Source organism: Condylura cristata, unplaced genomic scaffold, assembly GCF_000260355.1.
Source record: "Condylura cristata isolate star-nosed mole 26May11 unplaced genomic scaffold, ConCri1.0 scaffold00006, whole genome shotgun sequence".
Classification (NCBI taxonomy): domain Eukaryota; kingdom Metazoa; phylum Chordata; class Mammalia; order Eulipotyphla; family Talpidae; genus Condylura; species Condylura cristata.
The window spans coordinates 8,959,716-8,964,989 of NW_004567107.1; positions in this window are offsets into that span (position 1 = coordinate 8,959,716).

Consider the following 5,274-nt stretch of genomic DNA (forward strand, 5'->3'; position numbering starts at 1 on the left):
ACACTGCTGAGGGGAGCAGCGGGCGGGTCAGGAGAGGTCTGCCGCGCCATGTGGTCACCTCCGGGGCAGGCGGGAATCGAATTCACGCTGAAGTAGCTTTAGCTTCTTGGTCCTGTGCTTTAACCCACTGCACCACCATGGAGGGCCCTGAAACGGGCTTTTAAGTTGTCCCCCAAAGCGTAGAAGTGCGATAACTTCCTCCAGGAGTCGAGGTGAGGGCGCCTCTTGGCCGACCTTCGCCTAAACCCACCCGGCCTTGGATGATTTTGCCAATCCACCAAGTCGTCTGATGCACTCGAGAGAAATTTTCCCACGGGCGTTATGAATTTCTCCCTCACAAAACATGTCCGTCTTTTCTGGCTTTGCAGAAGTCCACATATTCAGTTACCTCCATCTCTTGTCACCAAAGTCTTGTTTTTATATAACTAGAAAACCACACAGCAGAGAGCTTGCAGGAACCTGTGTGTGCGCACACACACCCCACTGAACTTTTGTATGAAATGGTGAAATGACATGTTTTTCTCATTCCAGGCAATTTGCTTCTGAGTCTCACTTAGAGAGCCGGGAAAGGGGCCCTTTGCGGCCCGCCCCAGTAACAATGTGCTGCAGTCCCATCTCTTCCAGTCCCAGAAGGGAAGAGGAGGGCCTGTTACTCCCAGGGCCCCAGGCGGCTCTGCAGGGCCAGGGGCTGGGCCGGGAGAGAAATCAGGGAGTTTTCTGAAGCTCAGAATCAGAGCAAGGACCCCAGAGGAGGCTCGAGGGAGCAGGGGCCACAGAGCCAGGGGGCTCCCTCGGGTCAGGACCTCACCTCTGCGCCCCCTTCCTGGTCTGCACAACGGGAGCCATTTTGGAAGGAGCTTGGCGTGGGACTTGGCGCTGGGAAGTGTCTTCATCAACGTCTCTGTCTCCCGAGGAAAGGACTGAGGAAAGGACCATCTCAGGATGCCACCATGGGGCAGAGACACCTGCGCCCACCTGGACCCCAGAGAGGCGGCTCCTCTGCTCCCGACATGCGCAAACCCCTTCCCTCTGCTGCTGGACTGCGCCTGCCTCTTAGACGCCTTTAAACAGTCTTTATTAAATTTTCATGGCATATAAAGTCAAGGTTCTGTTATCTGGCCTCAGTTGTCTTGGTAACTTCGTAAAGTGCAATAATAAAACGAAGCCGAGAGTCACTCAACACAGGCCCATGGTGTAGACGGCTGGCAAGGACCGGGGGTTTCTTCTGGCCATTTCTGGCAGCAAGCCCCCCCGGTGGGCAAGGCGTGCTCACCCGGAGCCGGCCAGTGAGGAAAGGGCTCCTTTGATTTGGTTTCCACCCTTGTGGCTAATATGCACCTGGGAGATATCGCTTCGGGAAAACTGGAGAGACCCAGGAGGAGAAGACAGGGGTTTGGAAAACCCCCTAAGCCCAGATCTGTGGTGCTAGAGTCCAGCCACCTGTCGGACAGACACAGGGCACCTGCCCTGAGAGGGTGGCTGCCTCCAGCTTCAGGGACACCGTGGGAAGGAAGGGAGAACAGCCGGACATCCCAAGTCCTGCCCTTGGAGGGGAGGCTGCGGGCTTTGCTAGAGAACTAAGCTGATTCCTGCACCAAAGAGGCAACTTCCGATGCCGCCGCCCCCCCCAGGGGCTCCTTGCCTGGGGATGCCTCCCCAAGCCTCCCCACCTCCTGCCCCATTCTGTGCTGCTGTCCCCTGGCCCTTTGGGAGCAGCTGTGTCCACTCAGTAGTGCCCGGACTCTGGACTCCTGGTGGTAGCAGAAAGCAGTCAGCCTTGAGTTGGGGGGGGCCCTGCCCTCACCCCCCTTAGAAATCACCACCACCTAGGGCATCGATGTCTGTCCCACTGGGGCAGGCTGCCCCCCAGGAGTCTGTTCTCTGGAACCCTCAGGTTTGCCTTTCTCGAAAGTCCCATTTCACACCTCCCTCTGCTCCTGCTCCGTCCATCTCCTTCGCCTCAGACCCCTGAGTCCACTGGTCATGGCTTTGGGGGGGGGGGCAGAGCAGCCATCGAGTACCTGTGAGGAAACCAGGTTCTCAGCTGGGGAAAGGGCATCCCACAGCCTTGAACGTCGGAAGTGCCTCTGCCCTCCACAACCAACCAGGGTCAGCTGGCCGCCGGAGCCTACTTACCCTGGACCCCTGGGGGTGCCCCTGAGGGTTCACACCCCACCTCTGTCTCTAACGCCAGCAGCCCCCATTTTGACTCTGATCAATGATACTTTTTTTTACAGTTTAAAAAAGATTTATTTATTTATTTATTTATGCATATAAGAACTGGGGTACAGGCCAGAGGTACCCCCTCTGTGTGTGTAGGGGGTGGTGAGAGGATTCCCCAGAGACAGAGTGGGGAGCACAACAGTCAGATCTACTGAAGTACACTGCTGAGGGGAGCAGTGGGGAGACAGGAGAGGTCTGCCGCACCATGAGGGTCACCTCCAGGGTAGGGGATCGAACTCGTGCTGCAGTGGCTGTGGAGAGCTTCACAGTGCTGTGCGTTAGCCCCTTGCACCAGCAGGTGAGGCCCCACTGATAGACTTCATTAAAAGGTTGTGTGGACCCTGCTACACTCCAGCCTGACAATTTTGCTAATGAGGCAGAGGAAGCCCAGAGAAGGGACCAGCCTTGCCTCAAAATCCTAGCAAGTGAGGGAAAGCTCAGGTTCCTGAGGGAAGGAATCCTTTGCACCTGTTCTGGTCAGAGGCTGGAGACGAAACCCCCGCCCCACCCTCTCACTGGGGAGGTTTAACTAATTCCACCTGTCCTCTCACTGGGGAGGTTTAACTAATTCCACCTGCCCTATAGCCGTGCTGTTTTTATCAGGTGCAGGTCAGGAAAATACTTCAAACACTACCATCATCACTTCCGGTTTTCCGTGACAAAGCGGGCGCCTGGGAGAAGTAACTTGCTTGGCATCTTCCCACCGCCCCCGAGCTGCCTTGGCTTCCGTCACTGCCACAGGCACCAGGACACCTGGAGGCACCAGCGTCTGGGTGGCCGGTCCACACCAGAGCCCCGGGGACTGGCTGCTCCCATCACCGGAGCCGAGATCCCAGACAGTTTCTGTCCTTCCCAGGCAGGCAGAGAGCTTGGCCCCAGCCCCAGGCCATCTGGCTAGATAAAGGCTGTGGGCCCAGCCGGCTCCAGCTGCTCCTGCCTGTAGGCCCAGGGCCCCCCCACCCCACACCTCCCCCACCAGCCCAGGGGCACAGCCCCACTAGGAGCAGCCTTGGAGCAGTGAATACCTTGGTCCCTTAGCCCACTTCAAGGTGACTCTCCGCACTGTCACAAAGGGAGCTGAGTCACATGGAGGGCGTGGGTGCGAGCCACCCCCAGAGCTCCCGGTCCCTGAGACCCTGTGTGTGCCGCCAGGCCACAGCCTGTGGATTAGCTCGTTTTATCCATATCACTTTCCGGAAATGGGCTTCATGTGCTTCCCCCCCCCAAGATTTATTTATTTATGCATAAAAAACTGGGGTGTAGACCAGAGGTGAAGGCAGTGAGAGGATTTACGAGGGACAGAGTGGGGAGCAGAACAGGCCGACTGAAGTACACTGCTGGGGAGCAGCGGGCGGGTCAGCAGAGGTCTGCCGCGCCATGTGGTCACCTCCGAGGCCGGGCATCGAACTTGCGCTCAAGCAGCTGCAGCGAGCCGCACAGTGCTGCGCTTTAGCCCGCTGAGCCGCCAAGGAGGGCCGGGGGTGCGCTTTCAAAGAGAGCCTGTGCCAGGCAAGCACCCCTACATCTGAGTGTCCCCTCTTTCCTCTTTTTTCACGCACAGAACTGCCCTTTGGTTCGGCCTCGAGGTGGGTGAGGGCGCCGCGTCGTCTTGCTCCCCAACAAAGGAGGCGGAGACCCGCTCGTCACGTGTCCAGAGACGCGGGTGTTTCCTCCTCTCGGAACCGCTTGCTCACGCTCCTTGCCCAATTTTCTGCTGGTCTTTTCCTGGTTGACACGTAGAATCTCTTTGCAGATGAAAATAATTAGCCTTTTGTCAATTTTTTTTTGCAAAATGTGTTCGATATGGGCCATTTCTCAGCAGCCAACTGTCTCTGCTTCCAACTCATCTCCACAGGCTGCCGGGGTGGCCTTTGAATGCCGCCCTCGTAACTAAACATGCAAAACGGCTTCCAGCCACCTGGATCCCGCTCAAAGTCTTCATTTGATTTAGGGGGTGCTTTCCTTTTGGGGTCCAGCTTTGAGCAAGCCCAACCAACGGGACCACCGGATGCATCCGTGAGGGCTGTGCGCGGCCTGTTGGGGCGCCCCCTAGAGGTGAACGGGAGCGCGCCCTGGGTGGCTCCCTCACAGGAAATCCTGCCGCCTGTGGGTTTCACCCCACGTTTTACTGTTCCCCAAATGCCCCCACGCTATTCAGCTCTTCTGATGTCACAGCCACGCTCTTCCTTCGGCCACTAATACCCTGCTTCTGTGGGCCTGTGCGCTCCCTACTTCCTACCAGCTGACAGAGGGCTCTGAAAATCTGACCCTGCGCCCAGACTCCGGCGTCCCCACCGAGACTCCCACAGCCCTGGGGACAACCCCCGCTGCCCCCCGAGGTGATTCTCTAGGGCAGGGCTGAGTTCACAGGCTGAATCCCACGCGGGGCTTAGCCAGGGTGTGTGGGAGTGAGTGAGTGAGTGAATGGAGTGAGGCTGAGTGAATAGGAGAGTGGGGGGAATCGCCTGGGAAGGGGTGAATGCTGTGAGGCAGCGAATGAGGGGGCGAGAGACTGCGGAGCCAGAGCCTGGTGGGCTTGAGGGAGGGAGGGGCCGCCCCGGGGCTCCTGCCCCACCTTCTCAGCCTAACGCAAAGCTGCGCGTTTACCCCACAGGCGATTCTTTCATAAAAACATGCTTTAAACACTTTGCAAAATGCAGATTTTGAAATGCAGCCGGCTGCTCTTGCCAGGTAATTGCAGTCTGCCCTGTGAGTCTGCAGCGAAGGCCTTTTATTTAGTAGGTCTATTACTCCTTGCAGATTACAAATCAGAGCTCTTTCAAGGAGCAAGGTCCCCTCACCTCCCCTGCTGCCCCAGAGGGAAGTGCCAGGGCTGCCGGTGCAGCCGCAGCCGCCTGTTGTCGCCTCTGTTGTCGGGATTGCCAGGCGTGGGCCCCACAAACCCTCCGGGGCTAAGTTTCTGTTGGGGTGCAGGCACCAGCGCACTTTCCCTCCCCCCAACCCTGTCCAAGCAGCCCCTCACTGCCAACCCTCCCCCAGAGGGGAATGGGCTCACAGCTCACAGCTCTGCCAGTCTCATCCCTGCATGCA